The sequence below is a fragment of the Pezoporus occidentalis genome, unplaced genomic scaffold (genome assembly GCF_034315485.1).
Source record: "Pezoporus occidentalis ecotype Australia unplaced genomic scaffold, CSIRO_AGI_Poc_V1 ctg35, whole genome shotgun sequence".
NCBI lineage: Eukaryota > Metazoa > Chordata > Aves > Psittaciformes > Psittacidae > Pezoporus > Pezoporus occidentalis.
Window position 1 is genome coordinate 5,052,791 of NW_026915483.1, and position 27,753 is coordinate 5,080,543.

The window sequence follows — 27,753 nt, forward strand, 5'->3', positions numbered from 1 at the left end:
GCACGAGGAGAAAGATACGCACAGCACATTTTCTCTTTCAAAATAATATTACCTTTCGAGTCCACCGTAACCTTGGGAAAAGAATAACTTGATGTAAGCCAATGCTACGAAACTAATCACAATCCATTCCTCCCCTGCCTTTTTTAATAGCTCTTACAGGAAATATGGGAACAGTTAATAGACAAGTTAAGAACAGCTCGCTTCCAATGCGGAATTTGAACTGCGATTCTAAGTCTTGCATCTTTTAATGATGGATTGGTTATTTGCCTCACACGAATTACTTTGCATAACCGAGCTGGCCCTCATTGAATTCATCAGACGTAAAGACCATAACACGTTCCCAGAAAGTATCAAACCTGTCAAATGCCCAATCAAATGATGAGAGGCCATCTCACTGACGCTGAGAGCCAGGAGATCAAACGCTGCCGCCTGCCTTGTACGCGCCTCATCTTCCCCGTTCCTTAAAATAACTCTGCGTGCCTCAACGCCAGCCTTAACCATTTTATGCCTGTGTTATAACTCTCCTCTGGAAACTTAACCTCCCCTAATTAAAGGAGCGAGAGGAACGAATATCCCCTCCCCGAGCACCGCGGAGCTACCCGCTACAGGCGCGGGGCGCAAGGGATCGCTATAGCTGGCACCTCCGCCGAGCCTAAGCCAGCGGAGCCGTCACTTCGCGCTCCACCGCACTCGCCTCGGGGGAAGGCTGGCGGCTCTCCCACTGTGGATTTCCACTTCCCCCCCCCCCCCCTCCGCGGCTCCGGGCGCTTCCCCTCCGCCCCGCGGCTTCCCCCCCGCTTCAGGCCGCGCCAGTCCCCGCCGCCGCCCCCGAGGTCGGACAGCGGTGGCGGCCGGGACTCCTCGCTCTTACCTGGGAAGCGAGTGCTACTCTTGGTCATGGTCATGTGGAAGTATTTTCGCGGTATCCTTTAACAGCCCTTTAAATATTGAAGCCTTTAAAAAGCAATATTTGCTGTTTTACCTTTGAAGCTTTAACAAAAGCTTTGTTTTAGCATTTACCTCGGTGTGCAATAAGAGTTAATAATCAAATCCGTCCCAACCCCCACAAATGTTAAACAAAAAGATAAAAGAAATGCAAATAGCTATTGTCATGGAAAGTTAAAGTACCTGTCTGTATTTTTAAGTGAAAACTATTATCTCTATCAATCAAAATTTAAGAATACAATAGCACTAATCACACAAGGTGCTTTGACTGAGGTACTTTTCCTCATAAAAAGTTGGGTTTTTTTTTTAACTGGTGCATAAAAGTAATACACTTACAATTAGATATGGTATTTGTAATTTTGTTATTAAAAAACCCTCGGCAGTCTTATTGTTAATAAATGCCTCCGAGTCTGTAGGCTGATTTGTACCCAAGAAGACCAAAAAGTCCCTACATATTTTAATAAGGTTGATGAAATTTTATTCAGATTCTCACACTTTCCAACATGTGGTGGAACAGCACACTCTTCTGTTTGAGAGGAGTTACTCAAACGAAGGAAATAGTTAATTGGTAACCAAAACTACTACTTCTGGCCTCGCTGCACATTTCCCACATTTCTCTGTGCTACAGGCGTCTGCTTTGAAGACGTGCCCTTTGTCATCTTTGCTTTAATTTTGGCTACCAATTCCCTCCCGCCGCTCTCCTAACACAGCCCACGGTGCACACACGGTACATACATGGTGCAGGCAACACCGCACGGACCCTCTCCAAAGTCATTTTTAAAACTAATTCGTCCAGACTGAAGCAGAAGCCGAGCTGCGCAGTTAATAAGCGCAAGAGCGAGCGACAGTAATTACGCCTGTACCAAAAGAAAGAGCCTGAGATTAAAAATACCTATAAGTAAATAGTTAAGCCAGGATGCCATTATGCAAACTCTGCTCTCAGGGATGTCTCCCACACTGAGGAGCAATAGGACTGTCATTTTTTCCCCCTGCAATATCAGGTTTCCTACTCCACAGTTCTGGTGCTCTGCATCATGGCTAACATCTCTAGTGTGCTATTAATATCAATGAAGAGACGATTCAATTTCCACATAAGAAAAACCTTCCTATTACAGCGCAGACATTCTAGCAAGGACCCTTGCGAAGGAAACAATAAAGACCAGAGGGTTGGCGTGGGGCTTTTTTTTTTTCCCCTCCTTTTTTTTCTTGTGCTGCTGCTTTTGCAGTTCTACATTGCACACTGTTTGAAAGCTTTTAGCTAACAATGGAAGCATTATCTTCAGGATAGTTACAAAACAGGATTTGTTAGTACAAAGAATAACAACACCGAACTCATCCCCCCCCCCCCCCCCCCCCCCGCAAATACCTGCCCTATTGCAATACGCATTTAGTACTTTATTCAGCAGTATATTCCAGAAACACCTGTATTGTTGACCAAATTCCCTGCAACAAACTCCCTCAGCAGGCCAGGTTTGCTTAAGGAGGTTTGGACAATTAAAGCCAAACAAACATTCTGTGCATTTACAAAATGGAACAGAAACAAAAGTATCTTACTCTACCGGAGTGCAAACTTACCCATTAATGAGGAAGAAAAAGGCTTAGGGCTGTACAGTAATTCCCAACCAACTGCAGAAAGTTGAGAGTTTGAAAACACGAAAGCACTTTTGCCTATCCAGCCTTTCTGTGCTTCAACACTGGCAGCAGTGTAAGGAAGGACTGAAGGTATGTGGTCTAAACACAACAAAAGCCACTGCCTTACTCTAGATTAAATATGCAGGAAGAGGCCCCTTTGCATAAACACAAACACTCAGCAAATGAGTAACTGGCTCAAATCAGACGCCTGCTGTGCATTCTACCTGTCCTGATCTCTGACAAGCGACACAGCTTGTTTAAGGGGATAGGAGCTACAAAATCAAATCAAATCATAGTGTTAAACGGTTTCCTCATATAATAGTAAATAACAACAGCACCAACAACTCAACGCCAAATGTTCATTTCTACTCTAAGCATTGCTCTGGCAAAGAGCTGAATCGTGTGCTATGCCCGCTTTGGCTCAGCCACCCATCTCGCCGGAGCAGAAGAAACACAACCAAACACCACCTGTAAAATTCATTTTCATTAACTGTACTGAAATCCAATACATCCCTGGCCCAGTCTTTTTCTAACAGGAATTTAAAATTAATATAGTGACTTTTGGTTGAGTTGACAGATAAAATTCGAATTTGCTTGTACTGTCCTTGTTTTGTTTACTATGTAAAAAGACATTCCACACACAGACCTATTTTAGCTGTTATGAATCACTGCATAATGCACACCTATTTACTAGTTTGTTTGGGGAAAGGGAAGAAATTTCTGAAGTTTCTCTTAAAAACATTATTTTCAAAACATTACTCTCAGAAAACGACCCCTCCAAACTATATTTACTTCAAAAAAAAAAACTAAATTAAAGACTGTGATAACCACCAAGCACATCTAAGGATTTATTATTGTAATCAAATATACATAATTATACACTATGATTTACTCTTGCTTCTAGAGAAATAAATTATTTTTCAGTCTCGTTTATCCTTCCATTCCACAAAGAGAACGAAGCAGCATGATTTTAAAGCAACTGGAATTCACCAATGTCCCTTCCTAACTTGAGTCAAATCACATTGACCTCTTTTTGTAAATCCTAACTACATGTTGGTTTTGGTAATTTAATTATTTTTTAATAACTCACAGTATTAAATGATTGCCATTGAAACACAAACAAGATTACACTCCTCTGCCTTACTCTCTTGTGCTCCATACTACAGCGTAACATGGATAACACAACTGCGTCCGGCACCAAAATCTCATTCTGAAAGAGCACTTACACACAAGCAAACACAGGAAGATTTGGGCTTTAGAAGAAACAACACATTTACTGGATTCTGCAGCATGTGCCATAGATTATTTCAAAGGATATGGGATATAACACACAGTTTCAATGTGGATCAAGTGTGTTCAGTTCCACTGTGCACTCATACAGATGGAGGGAGTTTTTTACTTTTCCTTGGATAAACTCACCACATTAAAGCACAATAAAATTGCTAACATGAGTTAGTCAAGCCTAACAGGATAAAAATCCTCCAGGAAAGAATCCTGCAAGAAATTTTAGAGCCCCTGTATCATTCACCAGTTTTGCATTGAAATGACCTTCTAAATAAGGTGTCAAATAATACGGTTCACATAGATGATAGTGATCTAACCTTGATGCAAATAAACCATAGAACAAAATTTAATCAGTATATCACTGTGTAAAAGCCTTTGTCCATCCCAATGGAGCTTCTAATGACTGTTTTGGCAGTTCTGGCTGGTAGTTATGCCTCCCTGCTCATATATATCTCATACTGGTTGAGCAAGCTAATGGAACTGCTGTTAGTGGGATCCAATATTAATACCCTGCATCGTGCAAAACTGGATGCAACTGAATATATTATACAATTACAGGTAGTATCTAATTCCATAGGTATTAGATACAAGACTCTAAATTAATATTTTAATAAAGTGAAATAAATACTCCATTTCAGGTAAGATATCTACGAACACTGGATCTGCCAATCTTCCTGCTGTAAGCCTACTCTATACTCACACAGAATAGACACAGGACCCTGACGAAATTTGGCAGGCAAGCTTCAGATGCTGAGTGACACATACTGATGCACAGAGTCAAAGATGTCATCTTCACACAAGCTCCACTAGTTAAGAGCTTGAGAGAAAAATGAAACAGAAAATCCCCCCAAAATAAAACAAAACAAAAAGAAAAGGGGGGTGGGGGAGAGAGAGTAGAGCAAGACCTCTAGAAAATAAACAGGGTGTACAGTTTCAAAGGCTACAGACACAGACATTTCATTGTTCAAGCCAATTATCAGTGGAAAATAATAACAACAGATGGATTCAGAGTCACTGACTTTTCATATGCACTTCATCTCTGCACAACAGATGATGAAATGCGAGAGCTATCTCGGAAAGGCAAAACATCTTTCAGTAAAAGAACTCTATACTCCAGATGGGGACCTTCTAAGGCAGCTGATTATCTTCTTATAATGTTGTAAGATAGACTTACTAAAACATTTCCAGAACTGATCAGATAGGATGAGCACAATGGCATCATTATGAGGGGTAAGCTGCTTCGGCCTCAGACTTGTGACTAAAGTAGCCAGAGATTTCAATAGGGTCAGAGCTGCCCATTTTCACATCAAGTACTGGTTCCAATAAAAAGGGTCCGAAGCTGCTGCTCACAGCCTGGACAGAACATGGGGGCTGGCTGCATTCACTAACTGCATCACTTGGTCCCCAGTAAAAGCCCTGTTGCCGTGAGTGAGGCGAGTCCCCTCACCTTCTGCAAGCAACCCGCTTCACACAGGGACAAAGGCAGAGAACAAAACAGATTTACAGGCACAACTGTTTCCACTATAATTGTTAGATGCAGAGGGACCTCGTCATCCAGGGTCTTACAGCAATGTAAATCAGGAGTAACCTCAGCTGAGTCAATGGAGTTACACCCACGAAAACTGGCACAAGGCACAAATACAACATACATTCTTTCTCACAAAGCCTTTACAAAACCTCACCTTTTCAGGGGAATAAAAAAATTGGTTTCAAAGGGAAATAACAAATACGTGTAAATTTTGGTGGTTCCTGTGATAAGCAGTTCCAACAAATGTCACAAACACACAGTGAAGAACCACCTACCCAGCACGACCTTCTCCCACTCAACCTGAATACTGCAAAGTATGTGTTTTTGATCACATGAATCAGGTATACCACAATCTCAAAACTTAAAAAAAAAGTAGTGGAAAAATTAGCTCATTAATCTTTAAGACAACATTTCTCTCATGGAAGAACACTACATCCGTGGTACAGTAAAGTGAACTGGTTGCCACTTCCACAGTTTCTTCTCCAAAACACTGCAAGGAAAACTTAAAACCCAACACGCTCTGTAAATCAGTATCACATACTGAGGGGTAGCGATACACAACAAACACACTGAACTTGCACCTACTGCTAATTTATTTCACAAGTTGCAAAATATTTCTTAAGTAGAGGTCTGTTGGCTTCACAAACGCGAAGGGGAGAGATGAGTTTGCGGGCACAAAGCACAGCATCTCTCCTCTTTGTGAAGTACTTTGTCAAAAGTAAATTCACAGGGGAACATACGAGCAAAGAGTAAATTTTGCCCAGGGCAAAATTCTGCAACTGCTTTAAGAAGCAAACAAGAACACAAAAGATGTGTAATACAACCATCTGGCTCTACTCATGCTATATCAATAATCCCCAAAATTTATCCCCACCCCCTTAATCAACCCACACTGATGCCACAAAACCAAATGGCATCACTTATGCTTCCTGCCCATCACATTTTGAAATGGTATTTAATATGCATACAGTACATATTTGCATGTTAATCAATTTCTTTAAGAAAAAAATATTTTTGCTTCTTGAGCTATTAGTTCTGCTTTTTCTACTTATTCACACTAGGATCTCTAAAACCACCAAGAAAGTCCTTGTGGTAAAGGCACTCTCATATCGACACGGCATCTCAGGTATCAGGATAACGTACCGGTCAAAATTTCAATCTCTTCTTCTCTCAAGTTTTGTGTCACTATGTGAAAATAGCAGAGGGTGAATAATAACGTGCCAGCAGAATTAGCTGTTCAAGAATCCCGGGTAAGCGATTCGTTCTGAACTTGAGGTTGGATGCATTTCTAAGCATTGTCCTATTTCAGATTCAGAGAAGGAATTACGAAAGGGAAGCAGGGTATCCTAGATGTCTTTTCCAGCTAGGATTTCAAGTATTTGCACTGGTATTTCAGGCTGTGCCCCATCCAGGAAGCAGCCTTCTTGTGAAGGAGGAGGAAAATGGGGAGCTCCTGGCCACGGAGGGAGGACAAGCCTCCAGTGTGCGCTGGCTGCACAGCTGCTCTCCCTCCTATCCCAAGGCCGTGGTAGAAGACCACCCAAGGATGGACAGACAGAAAGACAACCGTACAAAGTGACCAAAAGAGCGGCCTCACCATTGTTTGGGGTTGGCTTTGCGCTTGAGGGAAAAATCATGTGCGTAACCATCGTGATTTATCCTGGGAGCACGCAACGTGAAACCAGTACCAAAACCAACACTTCAAAGACATCTCTCTCTGGCGATTTAGCGACTGACAGCCACAGCCCTGGGTGCTGACTCAGAGCTCTTCTTCTTAATCGACTTGTGCAACAACATACCCTGGCCCAAACCCGGCCTCTCCCCGTGGCCGTGTCTGGCTGGCTGGAACCCTCCCACGCCTGCGAGCTGCCCGGGGGGATGCGAGCCGTGGCGGGGATAGTGCCCTACAGCCCACAGCACTTCTTGCCCTGCTGGAGCACCAACACATGGCTGTTACATAGTGAAGAAGAAATGCAAGCCCTGAGCACTCACGGCATGGGTGGAAATGTTTTGCAGCTATTTTCTTTGGACGTAAGCATACGCATAGCGGTTATGTCTGCTCCTACATCCAGACTACCAACCTGAGATCACAAACACTTTGTTAATTTTTTTTTTTGTTATTATTATTTTTTTTAAATCCATTTTTGGATCACTTCTGCTGTTTCTATAGCTTGACTTGTACAGCCTCTTTGTAAGAATTGAAAACAGTCTCCCACAAACACAGGAATGGGCAAATGGGCAAATTAGAGAGCTAATCCACACCTGGGCTACGTAAAAAGGGGCTCATATTTTCCAAACAGAAACACAACCTCTTTTATATATGAACCAGATTTGGATCCAAATGCTAAACCCTTCGCCACATCCTAAGTGGGGCTCTGCAACAGTCAAGGGGAGCAGGGTGGGTGGTGGTTGCACCCATGTTTCTGTGGCAGCCCTGGCTCCAACCCAAAAGTGAGCCACAGATGAGGAGTCATCGTGACCTTGGACTTGGATGCAAGTGGCAGGCCTGTCCTGGTTACACCATGGTTAAAGCAGGGTAATCCCCATCCCGCACACGCCTCTTACAGAAGAATCTGGCCCTGTCTCACTACTCTTGTTAGAAAAATGAAGGCTGTGACAGAAAATAGCTGAGAACTACATCTTGCCGATGCCAAAATACAATAATAACATGTTCAAAGATTTAATTTAGAAGACTACAAAGTCTAGCTTATACATCATAACACCTTGAAATAACACTTTAAGGTCAAATCCTGCGCATTTTTGGAAACCACCAAAACATAATGAAGTTTTACTTAAACACAGCATTTACATTTATAACGCATTTCAGATTCTTCAAGTAAGCTAGACCACATGCTAGGAAAATGTACTTCCCACAACATACAAATTAAGTCATATACAACCTTCCCTCCGCAGGCTGAACAGCCACCGGCACAAATGGAAGTCCTGTGTAAGGATCAAAGGCAGCATGTGGCCCTCAGAACATGATTTTATTTTGTTTTTAATTGGCAAACCATCAAATCCCACCAGTAGTTTATTTTTGTTGCCTTCCTCGCCCCTTTTCTGCCTCTCCCACTTATTTCACAACGGAACGTTTTTAAACCACTAGAAATCTTTGTGGCAAAGGTGATGTCATACTGACACAGGATCAGGTGTGAGGTATGGTATGAATAAATACTTCTCCGCAACCACATTTAATTTTCAATGGTTGGGCATCAAGAGACAAAGAAGTTCTTATGCAGAGGTATTAACTGAGGATTTAATTTTAACTGGTCTGCGTTTAAAAGAGCAGGAATGATACATAGTGCAAGCCTAGAAGAAAAACTATCAACTCAAAACACAAAAAACCCAAACCCCCTTGTACCTTCCTTCTTGGTTTTGGGAAAGCAACACACAGCTCTGAAACTTATTGCTCTTCACAGTAATAAATATACGGGTCTTGATTCTTTCGTTTTCTAAGTCAGTGATACCATGCAGGATAATTGTACTTTATGCACTGGTAATAAAAACTCTCCCTATGAAAATAAATATGTATTTTACAGTAATCAAGCAAGAACTAATTTTGTACTTTTTCACAAGTAGCCATTTACTTTGGCACAGAATGGTAATGTGTAGCAGAGAACACAGTATATGCTTTAACCCAAGAAAAATTAGACTTGAAAATTAATACACAGTGAAAGACAAATTTAAAGCAGCCTTCTTGTGTTCTGACATAAGAATATAAAAATGACACGAGCAACTAAAGATTAGTTTACATACTTTTCAATCACAGCTGCCGCTCAGTAACCACAATACCTTTAAAATGACATTCTACCGAAACAGATAGTTTGGCTGCAGCAGCAGCTAGATACAGTGAATGTGAAATTAAAAGGGCATTCTTTTATTTACACACATGGCACAGCACTGAGCCCCAGCACAATTACAATGGAGAGATTTTGTAGCGTGATTAATTTAGGAGTAATCTAGTGATAAATAGAGTGCATTGAGAGGGATTCTGCAGAGCAAATTTTTATCACCAGCCTTAGATGTCAAAACACAGTTTCAGGGACAGAGAAAGAACGAGTCACATCTTCTTGGTTAATATTTAATTGGGTGCTAAAGATTCCTCCCAAGGACCTCTGAACCACCACTGACAGCCCCGCAAGATGTCCCTATCTGTGAAACAGATACCGAGCCTTTCTGTATAAACTAAAATAACATGAAATTTAATCAAACCATCCAATTAATAAATCACTTCGGTGGACGCTGCAGCCCCAGCCCTCCTTAATTACATAATTTTAAAAATATTTGCACACTGCAACCACTAAGATTGGCTCTGAGGTTTCATAACACACACTTAACACTTGAGCTGGAGAACAAATCTATTTAATAAATGCAGAGCTAAGTGCAATAATGCCGCTCCACTCAAACTGCAAAATCACTTAGCATAGCCTGTGAGAAAAAGCAAATAAACTCCCCCCCCTCCCTTAAACACAGGTCACTGCTATCCCAGCTCTGGCCAGAGGTCCTGCCTGTGTTTGTGCATCTGCCTGTGTTTGTGCATCTACCTGGGATGGGGCTGGGAGAGCATGGTCCCCTTTTGTGGCACACAGGCATCCCTTTGCCCATCCGCACGCTGAATCCCTCCCCTTGCTCTCTGCCACTATCCCGCCCTTGTTTCTCCCCTATTTATCGCCCTGCGATGCTCTTCTGCCCTCTTTCCCCCATGCTCTCTGCTGCTTGCTGGGTCTCCCCATTGTCATGCTCCAGTTCTCCCCACACCCACCACAAGCTCCTGCCCTGAGTTTCCCCCACCTGCTCTCTTTCTCAGTGCCATTTGAGATACCTGTGGTGAAAAAAGCTCACTGGGAAAAAACAAACCCAACCACCAAACGGGATGGAGGGAAGAGGCTGGGGAGGAAAGCGAGGGAAAGAAAACAGTTCAGTAAGGCCAAGCAGAACTACACAATTTCCAACCACAGCAAGAGTGACTCCTGAGCACCAGGATGAAAAATAAAAGCCACGGACCAAGAGTGTTACTTGGTGTAATTACTTGGCTTCAGGGTCTGGGATGGGTGTAACGCCTGTATTCACAGGGCAGAAGAAAACCGTGTTACTGCCATATATAACTAGGTGTGACAGCACGGGAGAGGTTGAAATAAGCATGGACCAAGCGGTGGCCTTAAATGAAGGGGAGAAAAAGCAAAGCTAATGGTTTGTCACAGCTCAGAGGCACAGCTGTGTGCACTCGTACAGACTTTGCATTCATTCATATAGAGAGAGCACAGCTTTCAGGTCCTGTGGTTCCAGCGTGATTTTTGGACGAAAGCTGAGCCTCAAAAATAAATAAGTCTATATTTGGCCTGCCCTGGATTTGAGAAGTTCCCCACAGTGCTTTGCATAGAAACAATCTGAATTAGTACAGCTTAAATTTGCAAGATTATAATATTCTTTACCAAGCCAATGGATGCACCTCTAAAATTCACTGCCCTGACAAATAGTAGAGCTCTTGAAAGTCTGCTTGTATTAGTTTTATGGATCTATTCTACTGCTTAAATCAGGTCTCATTAAAATTACCATCCATACAAGTTATCCCACTGGGAAATCTACATGCCAGAGCTACTCCAGTTCCGCAGGCAGTGCTCGGAGGGGGTTGCATATTGCAAAATAGCTGCGGACATGGCAGGGGGGAGGACAGGGAGAAGAACAAGAGGACTTCAGGACAGCAAACAAGTTACTCCTTATGCTCCTCTGATTTTAATCAGGACAACTTTTGCTCAGGTGGTGCAAATGCATCCGTGAAAAGAAATGCTACTGCCAGAAACGAAACCAGGGGGGTGGTGTAAGAGAAGTGTCCCTTGGGAAGCCAAAGCCCAGCTCCAACACCCATTTTAGTGCTGGAAGCGCAGGCTAAAACTGCAAACACTGCACCTGACAACTTACACTAGAGCATATGATCTGCACACTGCCCCTCCAGTTTAATTTTTAATAGTAACAGGACTTAAATCTCAGCATTAATGTATTAATGTTCAAATGAATACAATTACAGGCATCTCTATTTTCTTCAGTGCTAACGACCTGGAAGATCTCTCCACCCTTCATATTTGCGGGGATTGTTACCAATACATTCTGTAGCCCTTGTTTTGGCAAAGCAGCAAAAACCTTTGCCTTTTAAATATAAAGTAACGGGAATAATGAATAATATATCTTCTGATTTTTGTTCTGCCATGATATATATATAATGATATATAAAATGTTCATTTATTATTATCACACATCCTAGGAAGCAGACATGCAAAATTACTTCTTTTTCCTCGTCTTATAAGGGTCATTTATCATATGGAACATCCTCCAAATAGGTAGTCCTAAAATCTCAATTCACAAAGACATTTTTTAGAGATGAATTCTGCAAACAGGGCTCCTCTCCTGATGGTTAAAATAAAAACTTTATTACATTAAAATAGCGGGGTTTAAGAAGGGAGAAATGCTCTGCGGTTTCTTTTAGAAGTTCCTGCCCCCACAAATTAATGTCTGCCTATTATTTTTACCTGCATCTTGCCACATTTATTAGTTAACAAAAGCAGTGTGTGACCCTCTTTAGGCCAAGTTCGGAAAAGAAAAGCATTTACTGAAAGGGCATTAATTTTTATCGTAGCATCTGTGATCTTTGGGTGGGGAAAGGAAACACCATAAAAAATGAAGTCTGTGTATACACACTATCAGTCAGATTTTAACACTTATGCAGAATAATGCAAAGCTTTATTTCTTTTTGATGTTAACAGGCCTTTTTTTTCTTTTTTGCATTCCATTTTTCAATATGTAAAATGACAAAATGCAAAACAAAAACACGAAAATGTGCTTGGTAGGGCTGGCCTAGTTTTTTGAAACACGCACAAAAATCAAACTCACTCATAAGATCTTATTTTAATATGTAATAGAAGAATCTGGCAAACATTAGCCAGAATAAGTCTAGCCAGCAAACACAGACTAACATACTAGTCTGCTGCTGCGAGGCAAGATGGAAATGTGGTCTTGTTCTTGCAACAGACAAGAGCAGAACCTTCCACCTTGCTGAGCACCCAAGGAGCATGGTGCACGCAGCAGTGTGGGGCCATGCTCCTGCTCGGCTCCCTGGTGCTCGCACCAGCACCTCACCACCTTATTTGCTGTCCATTCACAAATGAAGCCCTGTCAGTTGTCCCATCCCTCCTTTGCCAAAAGGTAGGGATGGTAAAGATAAGTCAAGAGTAAATGTGTGCCTTTTGCCCAAAGCTATGTCCAAGCTCACTCCGGTGTTGGCCACTGTGATCCTGATGAGGAAGACCTGCAAAACCCAAGCAACAGCATGATGCTCCTCTCATACATTTCTTTTGTGCCCAAAGACTACTTCAAGCCATGCAGCTTTGAAGCAGCGCCAAGAGAAGGAGAGTCAGATGTACAACTACCTCCAGGGGAAAAGGATACAAAAAAGATGATCAAGAAAGAAAAAGGGTATGGGAGAGCTGGAGTCAGCACAGCTAAAGACTCCAATGAAGAGGGAGGTGGAGGGGGAGGACTACTACAAAGCACTTAATTATAAACCCAAAAATGTTAGAAAACCAATCTCATGCTCACAATTTGCGTATTTGGGGATTACCTATGGATGAAGAAGGTTCAGCTTAATCAGCTATCTGTGCAAATGGATCCTCAACATGCCAGAGCTGAACTCAGTGGACAATCCTGTTAGAGTGGAAAGAGCATATAAAACGCCCTTGAGAAACGTGGCTAATGCCACAAACACTGAGGAAACAGCCGTTAATAAATTCTTCCATTTTCAGGCTCAGGAGGCAAAGGGCAAATGTTGAAAGAAGCAGAAGATGAGAAGGGCATGGCTACGCTTTATATGAAGTTCATTTCATGTGTCACACATTCCTAAGGCAGGTCTCACTCCTCAGATTAAACCCATCATTTTTAACCCACTAAAATAAGCCTCCCAAGAGGGAATCAACTACATCTCTTCTATAAGCAGCTAAACCTAAGATGTCTCCCCTTCTTCCAGGATAGAAGACAATAGAAGAAAAGTCTCTATAAATAGAGATAATAAAGAGTCTCTATAAAAAGAAAAGTATTGCAAAAAGTCTCTATTTAAAAAGCTTGCAAAATGTATTAATTTCAGATATCAGAAGAACTTTGTAAAACTTCTGTTTGGGCTGCTTCTTTCTGATCAACACCATCCCACAAAATGGAAGCTGCACCTATGTATGACTGTGGCATGCCAGAGCCTCTCCCTATCTTGTATTCACCCAGGAAAATACAGTGTGGACCACCATGTATGAAGAAAGTGCTAGCAGAAATAATTTGGGGTAATTTGGTAACCAAAACCAGGTTACAGACAGAAGCTTGACAACTTCTGAAGGACCAAATCTCAACCTGCCACCCTTTAGCCACACTGGGTGCTGGTGGGGTGCAGGGTTAGGAGAAGTCCCCATGGTGGGATGTGATCTGAAGAGCTGAACACTGCCACCACTATCAGTCATAAGCAGCCACCCAGACTTCAAAGGTCCATTAACAACAGCATGGGGCCCAGTCCTATCACCAGCCTATCCATCTTTTCCACTTAAAACAGATTTATTGCCACGGGCGTGAGGGCTGTGGAGCGTCCTCACCATCCCACAAGGATCTAGGCTGGCTTCAGCAGCCACCCTGCAGACCAGCTCCTCTCATACCTGGGTTTGATCCAAGTGCTCAAACAACTCTCTTACATTTTATTCTCTCTCTTCCCCCTGAAGCTTTGGCAACTGAAATCTATTATGATGTCAAAAGGTAGCTGACAACATAAAATGTATCCCGCTGAGTTGATGCCGCACGCTGCTAAATTTACAACAACATAAGTATCATAAAAATTATAAGAACTGCAAATTAACCACTGATTTTTTAGTTCAGTGACATAAATAACAGTAAAGATCTGGAAAACTTCCAAACATCTTTACAACTGTTTAATTTGTCAAAATCTATCAAGTCTTTCTCAACCACAAACCTGTCCTCTGCAGTGCGTTCATTTTCACGTACTTACACTGGCATCAAAGGCAACAAAAATAAGGCTTATATAATTACTGTGTTCTGATGCACCCTTCCAGCCATGCATTTACTTATGCTTTTCTTCCTCTGTACTTCTTCACTGACACTAGCACTCACCAATGTTTTAAAAACATTCACACTAAAAAAGCAGCTTTCCATCCCTCCCAGGTCTGCCTGGGATGCTCCAGGCAGCACATTGCTTTGTTTGCCAATGTGACAGGTTTGCCACCGACGTGCTATGTCTACCTTGCTAGGTTTGCGTCACCAACCCTTCTATTTACTCCTTTACTTCTGCACCAGCTCTGTGAATGCAAAGCCACTTTTCCAGCAGCTGCAGAAAAGCAGGCAAAGATTAACAAAAATAATAAATTTTATTGGCTCTATTGCTTTTCCTGGAGGGGAACGAACGAAGGAAGCTCATTTTATATAGCTATTTATTTTGTATGGTTAAATATTAATTATTGTCTTTTCTAAGATATAGTTTCACTAGAAAGAGTACATTTCTTTTACAACCATTGCAAAATGAGCTAAATTGGAGGTCCCAGTGTGCCAAAATGATGAGCCACAAAGTTAGGCTTTCTGAAACACACTACAACATGTATTCGTATTATTTGACTGCTCAGGGGCTGTGAAGCTTCCTGAAGCCCCAGTGCTTAGCCTGCTGAGAGAGTCTGACCACTGCACTCACACAGTGGTGGAGGGGTTGCCAGTACAGCCCCAGCACAAACCAGGGCAGGTAACACGGTTCTGCCTTTTGCAGAAAGAGCTGGCCAAGATCTTCTCATGTTGTATCTGTAGCCCTGCCCATGGGTTCACACCAAGAAGATTCATACATGGCTCCAGCTGCTCCAAGGCAGTCATTATATAAAATGAAGATCAGGTAGACACTGAGAACTGATCAGACTTTTTACTTCTAGAAGGACTTCTTGTGGAATGGAGAAGGGTTTCTCCATTCAAGCTGGCTCCTTTTTCCTCAGGAGCCATTCTGTACCTTTCCTATACTTAAACTGTGAAATATTATAGAAACCAATTAAAACTCTTAAATAGGACAACCTAACAAATCCCTCCCTCTAAATAATATCGAAGTGCAGCTTGTGAGTGACTGAACAGGTAAAACACACTTGCTGCAGCTCCACAGGCCTAAAAGACCACTGCAGAGACCAGAAAGGTAGGGGTTCATGAGAATGTGATGAACAAATTGTTCACACCTGCTGTGAAGCTTCATCTGCTCTCAAGAGCTGACAGCCAACATGCACATCAGTTTGTCCCCATCATCCCAATCGGCCAAGGTTTGGTGGATCCATCACTTGTGGACCACAGCGGTGATGTGGCTCTGTCCCAGTGTGCTGGTGGGCAGAGTGGCACAGTGGTTTTGAAGCAGGGTGGTATGTGCAGCCATATGTTACACCACACTGATTTCAAGGCTGACTCTCAAACGCATTGGCTACCCGTATGGAAGCAGGAAAGGAAGCTGAAGGCTCAGGTTTGACGTGACAGGTTAAATTCAGCCCCCTGCTCCACCAAACATTACAATAAATCTTTTTATAGTGGAAGAGAAAAATAGAATTGCTTAACATTTATCTTAAAAAATAGGATTTATGCTTAAAATACAGAAACCCAACCAGAACACAGCAGGGCTTTAAAAATTAAGCATCCAGATATACAAGGAACTTTTAAATTAATTTTCCCACTGTGCTGTTTGCAAGAGCAGTACACTTAAATGGCCACAACTCGCTCAGTGACACCCAGAGGTACCATGCAAGCGCTTTGGAATGCTGCAAGGAAGTCAAAGTTCTTTGATTAAATCTAACATAATTGCACATAACTGGAAAAAAAAAAAAAAAAAAATCACAGCAAGTTGGCTTTGCATATTGCATTGCATAAATCAGAAGCGATTCCCACCAAATCTATCCTTTCCAGACTATTTTATCTAAGCAACATATAGCTGTTACAACAATTTTTGAGTGATTTTGATTCTCGTTGTGGTATAATGAGTAATGAAGAAAGCACGTTTTTTATTCTGGTTTGCACTGATGTGTTTCTACTTTGACTAAACCCTCGGTGACTCAGTTCTACCGCTTCACAACAAGGAGTTCTTATGTTTCCCTCGACACAGAAAAAAAAAAACATGTCTTCAACTATCCCGTTCTCAGCTCAAACCAAAGGGAAGACCTTGAGAGCTCCTATTATTTGTGCTGCTGACTGCAGAATAAGACCCTACACAGGATGTGATGCTAACTTGGCAGAGTCCCAGACCCAGCAGACACCAGCAGTATAAAACACTGCCTGAAGACAAAAGTCCCCCAAAACCAAGTTATCTGCAGGGCAAAGGCCTTCATCATAAGCTTGAGGAGCTTTTCTCCATTCAGGCAGGGGAAGATGGGTTTGGCTAGGGTGACTTCCCTCAAAACTCAAAATCTTAGCAACAACCTTTTGCAACCATCTCCTTCTGATGTCCCCAGAAAAGGCGACCACAAAACTTGAGCCTTGCGTTGAAAAGATGATGGGCCTCTTTCTGTGCTCTGCACCAGACCTTCAGACTTAAGTTTCTCTTTCCGGTAACGTTCAATGCAAAGGCTTTGGGCTTCATGGGGCCAAGCATTTTCAGGCCTGGAGACTTAATTACAATCTACTCTAACTGACACATGGTACTAAAGTATAAATATTAATAACATTAACAACAAAAACCAAACCCCTGATTGAGATGGCAAGCTGAAGACTGAATCAATAAATCAACAGTAATCTTTTTTTCTTAATCACAGCAGCTACTCCGCCCTTTTTATTGATTTTTTTCCCCTTTTTTTGCTGTATTTCACTATAATCTTCTGAATCTTGATTGAATTAGCTCCAAACAATTGTTCACCTAGCCAGGATAAGCCATGTCTTGGTTTTAAAACTCTTCTCGGTGCAACTGCACCATGGGTTGTATGATGATGTTGAGACCAATCTTTCATTTCTCAGCTTCTCCCTTCTGGTGCTCATCCCTGAATCCACAAACTGAACACTTCAGCAGACTGGTGGGCAGCCAAGCTTTGCTCTGTCTAGGAAACAGGTAACTGTGCAGATGTGACCCCTTCCCAGCCACGATGATTTACCCATGCATAGGTTTAAAGGAACTTCCATTTAACTGTCCTACTGCAATCTGAAAGCTAGGAAGAAAACCAACCCGTGTATCTTCTTTAGGCATATCTGTTGATCAAATATTTTACTCCACTGTTCTCCACAGCATCATTACGGTACTTATACGTGTTCACCCTGAGTATAAATCTTCAGCACATCCTACCTGCCTCTGCAGCAGCTTTCCTGGAAATGGCTTTATTATGTTCTAGTAAACTTCACCCATGTTATTTATTCTCCTTTAAAAGAGAAGTTACACTTCACTGTATTTGTTCCTAGCAAAGACAAGTTTCTGCCTATCAAAAGACAAGTTTACTGCAAGGACTCTTGTAATAATACTGATAATGGGTAGAAATTACACATTTTATAAGGAAGAAGACAAAGCACTTGATGCTTTATAATAGTTGTGCTGATATCATAGTTTCACCAAAGTGTGCTTTCATACAAAACTACAGCCTTCCTTCCTGAGTGACCTAGCCTGCAAGCATTTAGGATAGATATAATGGAGCATACTGTCAACTACAAATCAAGAGATACACTGGCTTCAACGAGGATTTTGCAATTGACTTCCAAAGACGATCTGAGCCCATATTTTTAATAAAGGGCTGAAATATGCTAGTGGATGAAAACAAATCAGGGTAGAAAAATCACCAAATAGAACTTAAAAAAACTGGCAAAAAAATAGGTTGTGAGCTGAAAAGGATCTCACATGTTAATAAATAGGCAGTAATTACAAATATTACCAAACAAAGGAAAAGGAAACTGAAACATGAAAGATAATCAAGTGAGAAATGTACTTATAGGATGCCAGTCCAACTGATTAAAGATCTTCAGAAAGCCGGATATCCCACCTAGAGCCCTTAATCCTTATCTGGGTCCTTACACACCCACACCCCTGCCAACATCAGATCTGAGGATCCAGAGCAGCCCATCCTTCTTCCTTATTACTCCTGCCCCTTTCTTTTGTGTATGCCCACTGGTGCTGCTCATCACAGTCTGTTAAACGTACGCCACTCACCCTTCATTTTGCTTATGTTAAAGCAAGAGGGGAGCTGCAATCAATGATTTTCTCCCCCTACCCCAGAGCACGGGAAGAGATGCCAGTCTGAGCGTCTTTCCAGAAGCAGCAGGTCCCTAAAATGGGCAAGATATATAAATGATACGACAACACTGTCTAGCAGGTAACGGCAAACAGACGGCAGTAACTAGTTAATGATGATCTGCAATAATGTCAGGGAGACTTGTTACCATGTAAGTAACCTGCCACACCAGGGATACAAATTGTCTCTGACTTGATAGCACCTACTGTGGAGAGGAGAGTTATCAATGTGCTAGCTTGTTCAGATAAATGGAGTACTATTTCCCTGTGCTGCTGCTGTCACTTTCCCCGGCCCATCAGCCCCTTTCTTAAACTGATTGCTATTTTTATTACACTCCTTAAAATATGAAGCAGGAGACTCCTTTTCCTGAAATACACCAGGCTAGATAGATGACGCCTTTTAAATAATATTCTTTCCTTGCTGGCCCTGATCCTTGCAATGTTGTTGCTTACTTTGGAGGGGGAAACAAAATAGAAGTGGCAAGCCATATCTCTCCATTCCAAAGGGAGTGGTTTCCCAAGAAAAGCATAGTTTTGTTCCCTTGCTATTTCCTTTCAGTACTGCAGACAGGCAGGCAGCAGACCCGCTACTAAAACTGACCCTGGCAGCTAGGAAACAATGCTCACACGTACAGAAAATACCCACTGCAGCTGGAGGGCAGCAGGTGGCATTTGGGGAGGGAAGATCCAAATTGTTAATGGGACTTATCACCTCTAAATTCTGGATTTGGTAGGAGAAAAGGAAAATTATCTGGAAACAAGACTTTTTAGAGTCTAAAATTAGGCGAGATGCTGTTGAAAAGGAAAATAACTTCCAGCTTTATTTTAAGAACTGGAATTGTGTTTCCTGCTTCCATTGCTGCAGTTCTTCTGGAAAGGAAGCTGCCCGCAAGTAACGGATAAAATACAAAAACCCTTGGATTCAAAAATGTTCTTCCCCACACTTCTGTACAAATAAAATCCAGAGGCTGGTAAGAACACACTGGTTCTACTGTAGAAGATACAATGCCAAAGAGGAGGGGGGGGAAAGTGCTCACTAATACAATAGGTCATTGTACTCTGAGATCTACCACATATGTTACTCCAAGGGCTCTCAACCCTAAACTTGGAAAGTCTAAGACACTGGAGCCATGATATATAAAGTAAGACCCAAGTTCCAAATATTTGATTTAGCAAAGTAAATATGGTTGTTTTTATTGGGTGCAACAAGCATTTTTCACAGAGTGAAGAATTATGGTAAACATCTGCTAATCATACTCACAAAAGAGGTCATTGTGTTTAAATCCAAGGTCATATTAATAGCTATATTTAATTAATAAAACCCAACAGTAATATTACCCAAGTTTCCAACAACGTCTGCTTCCTGACACTCAAGGACCTATTCATTAATGGACCACTTATATTGGTTTTTCTTGATATTGCTGCTAAATTCTCACAAAGCTTTTAGGCCATACAACAGAGGACTGACTTAGAAGTAAACTGCATCATGTTATACTATATGTCTCTGGGGTATAATACCATGTGCATGTAGTTTGTGAACACATGCGCTAACAAAAATACTGGAATATGTGATATTCCATGAAGGTGGTCTTGCACTTCCAGGTTCCCATGTCTTCTCCTATACAATGGGATATGAAAAGAGCATCATGTCTGCTTCTGAACTAGGAGATAACGTTCTTCGTTGAGACGTTCACTGCCTAAATGCAAGTCAAGAACTTACACCTTACATTTCACAAGAGCTTTTTTTGCTCGGAAAGAAAAAAAACCTAGATTTTCAGGAAGTATTGGATCTCCTTCATCCCTCCAACCTGCCCCCAGTTACCTCTGGAAGGGCAGTTTCTCAATGTGTTTACAAACTGCACAGCCCTGGTGAATTATTGCCCAAAGCACACCCAGTGCTTCGACAGTTCTCGTCCATTTTGCCTGTTACGAACTACGCTGCTGAAAATGTTGTTGATCTCAAACAGGAAAATGAACCTGGTTTTCGCTTACTCAGGTGTTAAACAGCACAGCTTTTTTCAAATCTCAGGTGGTGTCCTGGATGAAACCGACACAACCAAGAAATGAATCAGATCTTAGATCTTCTAATGTTCAAGTGTTTAAGGAAATGGAGATCTATCGCAAAGCAGGTTTGCTTGCACATCCAGATTTCCTCATGTAACTGCAGTCATTGATGTTTATAGATTTTTTTCTGTGAAAGATGAATCTAGCTTGTTGCATGAAAAATCCTCGAATGCACTGATGTTTATTCACCAAATTTCCATATCCTTTACACTTGAAGTTATTTTCTCTTTTCCACAATGTATGTGAAAACCATGACATTTTATATATTCTACACAAGTTCCCCACACCATACTGCACCATCTCCATGTTATTATATATAATGCAGTAATGCCATTTCCAATTCATTACAAAACACTACATACTTCTATGCACCAGATGTCCTAGCTTTGGTAGGACCGAGTTATTTTCTGCCCAACAAGTCCTAAAGGCAAAAATAGTTGTTCCTGTATCTTTGTATACAGCCAGGCCATTTCACCTACTCGTGTCAGACTTCCAACCCGGTAGACGTAAGTGCTTTGTCTTAACCTATTTTTAGACAATTTGCCACTGAAGACAACTGTGAAAACCTGTTTATACACAGCCATGCCACTGGTTATTGAGTCCTGGAAGAAGAAATCTGGACACAAAGAGAGGTCCTGATAACCAAGGTCTCAGGTGGCCCTCCTATTTTTCATGGGTTCATGACAAACCAGGTGGATTCTCTCAACTCTCCCTGCCCTTAAATCTACAGCCTAAACATTTTCCAGAATGGAACTTGTTCATGCACAATATAACCTTAGCAATGGAGCAACAAAAGCAGCAGATAACCACCCTCACTATGCACAGCTTGCTGTATATCATGGGCCTGTAGACCCCTAAAACCTTTCGGCAGAGAGAAGAAAGTTAACAGCTGTTCAGCGAGCTCTGTGCAATGCTCCTCAGTGCCTTCTGTTATCCTGGGGACACACAGAGATCTTCCAACAAGCAAAAATGAACCATAGGTGTTTTGGGAGAGGTCCTTGACCCAGGGAGCCGAGAGGGAGAGTGGCTGAAGGAGGACAGAGCAGGAGGAGAGGAGAGCTGAGAGGAAGACATTCTTTTACTCTCCTCTGCAAACACACATGGGGACAGCAGCACTGGACACAGACAGGGAACTGTGAGCTCTCTGAATGCACACCCCAAGTTCATTCAGTTCCACCCCTGAGAATGAACTTCTACCAAGTTCAGAATTTAGGGAAGAACCACACCAGACTGGACTAAATAAGGCTAAATACCTTATATACAGACAGCATCCTGGAGGAACACAAAGATAAAATAGCAGGTGAGTTTACACATAAATTCATATCTATGGGTACTAAGCTGCAAAAGCGTAAGCAGTGAGTAGTAAATCTTAGGCTAAAGTAATTCATTAGCCATTTTGGCATCACACATGAAACGCATCACTTTGATCTAATGTATCTCAGTGCACTCTGCTATCATCTGCACTGGCTGTGCTTTGTTGAGATGAAGGGCTTTTTAATCCAAATCAGAAAGTGATGCTTCTGCACTGATGCTCTAATTTAGGAGTTATAATTAACAGACTCATTGCTAATCAGATCTCATCATACCTCCCCCTAAGGCCCCAGTGTGAGAAACAACAGAAGAAAGGACCAAAGGTGCCCCAAGACAGCATCTAAATTTGTGTCTCAAATTTTCTCTGTTCATACCCATATGTTCATATGTGTGAAATTGGTGGGAAACATGATCTTCTGGTTGAAGTAAATTTAGAAGAATTAGGAGGCCTGAGGTCTGCTTCCACCCCTCCATCTCTTCGGGCAAATTACACAGGACTTGCTTTTCAAGACTGGGAATAGTCAGTAGCCTACAGAAAAGTTCATGTAACACTGTCCCATCTAGCTGACATTAAATTGCGCTTGCATTTTATACAGATGGCCTCTAACCTCTGTTCAAAACGCTATTCCCGCTGCAGAGATGGAGAATGTAAGCTTTTGCTCCCAGCATTGCTGCACAGCCCTATGCATTCCTCTGCAAAGTCAAGGCGCTTGGCTCAAAACACACCAGGGGACTACGTAACCCTGCCTCTCCACATTGACACGGCACACGAAGCAGAGCCTTGTGCCCACAAACACGTAGAACAACTGATGGCTGAAAAACAGCTGATTGCTCTGGGGTATGTTAGCATGCTAGGGACGGAAAAGAAAGCTAGCAACCATCGTTATCAGGGGGGCAAGACAGTCTTGAGACAGAGCTCAGCTCCTCCGCAGCAGCCACACTGGCTGTACCAAGCTCCTGTCCCGTGGTCAGCAGCTGCTGGGGCAGCCACGTACGAGGGACGGCACATCCAGCCCCAGGCAGCTGAGCCCACAGAATTAACATTTCAACATGCGTGCAATTGCTGCATCACAAAACCTCAACATTCATCATTTTGTCATACCAGTTAACCCAAAGTAAGTTAGCCTGAAATTTTTGGTAAAGGCTCCCTGGCTGCTGCCTCTCCAAGCCCTGCATGCCCACTGAAGGATTATTCAGTTGAGACGTTCAGTTGAGCAGAGGTTTTGCTTCTTCATAACGTCTGCACTCATTCAGTCGAGCCCATCAAAGGGCTCCTCCTTGGCTTGGAAGGCACGTCCCTGTGTTAATATAGGTACAGACACACTCAGGATGTTTTCAAAGCAGATGAATTCACAAATCATAGGCAGCACGCTCCTGCCCATGGTTACTGAAGGATTACCCAAGGTTTCTCCAGCCACTGGCTCATCCCTGACCTCCATTTTCTTCATGCCTGTGGTCAAACCAAAGCTCGTGGTGAAGGCAGCACGCAAGCCTTCTAGCAGCTGAAGCTTTACCACCAGCTCTTTGGAAAATGTGTAACCATCAGCACAGGAAGCTGGGCAGGGGCTGCTCAGACACCTCAGATCAAGCCCACCCCTGGGGACACCACAGTGCTTCCCAGTGGCACAAAGTACCCTCTTTATGCCCATCTGCAGCCTTGCTGTCACCCAAACAGTGCTGGAGAGCACAGAGGGAAGAGGGTTCGGACCGAACCCTCACCCTACCCTTGAAATAGCAGCTGGGTCCCCGCCAGCACAGATCTGACCCACACAAGCTGTATCAACACCAGCAGGAACAGTCTTCTGCACAGAGCTCTCAAGCCCACACCCCAAGGAAGCCATCAAATCTGAAACATCACTGAAATTCCCTTAGCCCTTCCTATGGGTTCACATTCACACAGAAATACTATTTTCAGACAAGTAGGTTAATCACAGAACCATAGAATGGTTTGCCTCGGAAGGGACCTTAAGAGATCATCCAGTTCCATCCCCCCGCCATTGGCAGGGACACCTTCTGCTAGAGCAGCTTGCTCCAAGCCCCTGTGTCCAACCTGGCCTTGAACACTGCCAGAGATGGGGCAGCCACAGCTTCTCTGGGCACCCTATGCCAGCGCCTCAGCACCTTCACAGGGAAGAACTTCCTAATATTTAATCTAAATCTCCCCTCTGTCAGTTTAAAGCCATTCCTCTTGTTCTGTCCTTACATGCCCTTGTGAAAGGTCCCTCTCCAGCTTTCTTGCAGGCCCCTTTAGGTACTGGCATGTCTGCCTGCAGTCTCAAATCTGGATAGAGCATCACTGCCCTCAGAGAAGTTTCTGCCACATGTGCCGCCTCTTTAATTTCCCAAAAGCAGAGTTAAAACTGATCCAAGAAAACCAAAAGTACAGCACAGGAAAATGCACAGTGCTCACATTGTAACATCTCTAAACGAGATATCCTTGTACAGGGATCCTGAGCAGACCTTTCCAGGCTTAAGGGGTTCACATTCCTCATGCAAGTCTGTATTCTTTATGTAAATTCATGCTGCTGCCTTGAAAGGAACTGTAGGTTTCTGTTAAGTGAAACTTTCTTTGTGAATTATGAGTAAAATGCAAAAACTTGCTGCTTAAAAATTAAAGGTATGTATTTTTATTGCAGCATGAGCAGGTTTTTTTGTAGGGTGAACAAGAGCCTGTGCAGCCAGGGAAGTGTTTATAAATATAACACTTATTCTTGCTCAATATATGTATTTTGCTTTAATAAAAACAGAACCTGATCGTTCAGCACCAAAAATCACAGCACAAAATTTGTATGTTCTTCCCAAGGCAGAAATTCTAACTCATTTTCCATGCTGTACCCTCAGCTCCTGTTCACTGTAAACAGGACATTGTTTTCTTGGGTTTTCTTTTTCAACAGCATGGAAAGAATAGTAGAGGGTGTCACTGCAAAGACATCAACATGCACCATAACAATGAAAACAAACCTGATTAACTCAGTTGAACTAAAGCTTCCAAGTTTCTTATCAGTACCTGAGACATATCTGGAAGGGAGCTTTCCCACCCCAAAAGGAAGTGCCAGGGGTGTTCCCCACTCCCAAGGGTAGGCAAGGTTGGGTGGTTTGTCCTGTTGTGATTTAAATACGATGTGATCCTTATTCAGTGCTACGAAGTCTGCTCTGAGCATGCCAGTACATGTCAGCTTTCCCTTCACTCTGTAAGACAACAGCCGCCTCCATGCAGAGTTCAAAAATATTTGATGATTTAAGCCAGCTTGCTACACTTAGGTTAGAACACAAAGCAGACTGCAGTGCTCAGTATCAGCATTCGCCCCCCTCCCCACCCCGCTCCACTTGTGAATACATGTATTTAGATCAAATAGGCTTTTGGCATCATTTTTACGTGCCTACATCCAAGACTACTGGTACTAGAAATCCTCTCTTCAGTATCATCATCTGAGGATAAAGACATGAGACTTCCCATTCTCCAAGGACTGCCAGTCTCCTTAAACATAAATCTGCTATTGTGCAAAAGGCACAATCTCTAAGAATTTCTATTGCAGAAGAACAAGGAAAATAGCCCAATAACCGAGAAAATGGAGCAGTTTGAGAGATTGGTGTGTTAAAGCAATATAAAGCAATTATGTGGTTGGGTGAAGGTAAGGAAGGGAGCAAAGACAGAAGTTAAAGGGGTTTGGAACGGAAGGGGAAGTCTGATTTGGGACTACAGCAGCATCCTCAGAAATTGCAGACATACCTCAACTGCAGACATATTGCTTGGGACATACCCTAACAGCCACTGATGTGATGGGCATAACCCCACTGAGCTCCAGATCAGCCTCCAGTTATCAAAAATGCACAGCAGCATCCAGCTGTTTCTCACAAGGTACCAACTGCACTAATGGGGGGGGGGGGGGGCAGAAAGACAGCACTGTGATTTTTGGTAAGTACCAGAAGTTCAACTCTGACAATGGCCAAAACCTCCTGTTTTCCTCAACAATTAAGCAATTCATTGTATATTCAATTCACACTTTTTTTTTTTCACAACTGGGTCTGTAATTTTGTCGTGTTAAACAGGCACCAAGCAGCACTATCCGACAGGTATAATTTCATTATTTCTCTAAATGCCACATGCAGGGCAGCAGCATACACAGCATGTATGAGGCAGTGGGTGGTCCTCCTTCCATGCTGTAATATCTAACCACAATAAGGTGGCTGGTTAAATACAAAGCCTCAACTTTAACTCTGCTTCTAGAACCTCAGAGGTTTAAGCTTTCCAAGGTGATGTGGAGCAGATCTGAGGTAGCCCTAGTGATTCAGAGCTGCTGGGCATCTGGTACAATGCTTTGGGGATCTAACACATTTATTAACTGCTCAGCTATGAGGTATCAGCTCATAGCAGGCAATTCAGGGAAGCAATGAGAATTATTAAGGCAGGATTGAACTGGGGATTCAGAGAACGCATTTGGTTAATCATATTAGCAAATATCCTCACCTTGGCCTCGCTGTTTCCTCAGAGGGTTTGGGAAACCATCCCAGGGGAATGCTCTGCCTGAGGCCCTGACTTTGTAGAGAAAGGCGAAATGGCAGGGAAATACCAGGCTTAAGAACCCCAGGGTGCTGCTGCCCTGCCCGTGCTGTTCTGATGCACCACTGCTGCTTCTGGAGGCTGGGGCATCCACTGGGGAATCACCAAGGCTGAAGGGAAGGGGCTTTGGGATAGGAGCAAGTCTGCAACCATAAGGCAACAGACTTGCCTTAAAGTTCAGATTAACGAACTTTAAGGGAATTCCGATGCACAAAACTACTCTTGCCCCTTTCTTCAGGGACATGTACAAGGCTGTAATGAGCACACTGGATGAAGGGAGGATGCAGCAAAGAGGCAGTGAAACTTCAGAGAAAGTAATGTCACAGCATTATCCCTGATAGTTAACAGATCTACAAGAGTGTCACTCAGAACAGGGTTTGCCCAAATGCACTGCATATAGAATCAACAACACAAAAAGTTTTCTTTCCCAGGAGTAACTAAAGTGCACAATTTTCTCTCCCTTTTTTCACTATGACTGTGTACAGGCAAACCTGCTGGAAGAAATTACTCGCGTTTTAAACGTTATTGCTAATCTGCAATACAGTATGTGTTTCCCTAGCAAAGTCATTAAAACGTGCACGGGTCAGGATGCTGAGGCTGCATTCATGATTCTTTATAGTTACAATATTAGTAAAGTATTTACTAAATTGACTACCATCTACTTTAAGTTAAATTTGCTGACAGATAAACTGAGCATAACCTCTGGCATTTTCAGAGGTTTTCTTAAGAATAGATACATTTTGCATGTTTTTGCATGCTAGGCCCTTTCCAAAATGCTGATTTGATCTCTGATATCAAGGCTTACTCACCGCCTTGAAGGTACAAAAGAAAAGTAGCAGTAGCCTGCATGTGGGAGAATGAGCCCTGAATATATAGAAAGCACAAAACTTACTCTTCTTGGTTTAATTTAGATTCAAATGCTGTAAAAGAGCCCTAAAAATTCTGTACTATTTCTGCATTGGTTGAAAAACTCAGCTGAGGAGAGACTTAAAAAGGAGGATATATAAAAAGAATATTATTTGCATAGTCATAAATCATTATAAAACAATTATTCTGTAGCAAAAAAGCACTCGTTTCACAAGGGCAATCCAGCTTCAAGAGAGTGCACTATCTGTTAGCATCCTATTCTCAAAACAGACATCTCTGGACAGATTTGTTACAGTTCTGTAGATGCTAATG

General features: G+C 42.5%; 1 protein-coding gene across 18 annotated transcripts in view; it reads right to left on the minus strand.

The window, feature by feature from the left end:
• FOXP1 (forkhead box P1) overlaps positions 1-27,753 on the minus strand; it is a 386,145-nt gene that overhangs the window by 228,137 nt on the left and 130,255 nt on the right. Inside the window, exon 1 of one of the 18 annotated variants that reach the window (XM_062630327.1) lies at positions 13,002-13,065. The exons of 14 other annotated variants lie outside the window; for them this stretch is intronic. The gene's annotated coding sequence lies outside the window, so the exon portion shown is untranslated. Of the gene's footprint in view, positions 1-871; positions 1,210-2,520; positions 2,672-13,001; positions 13,066-27,753 lie in introns of those variants that run through there. 3 more of the 18 variants (XM_062630330.1, XM_062630329.1, XM_062630328.1) reach the window with 3 other exon arrangements.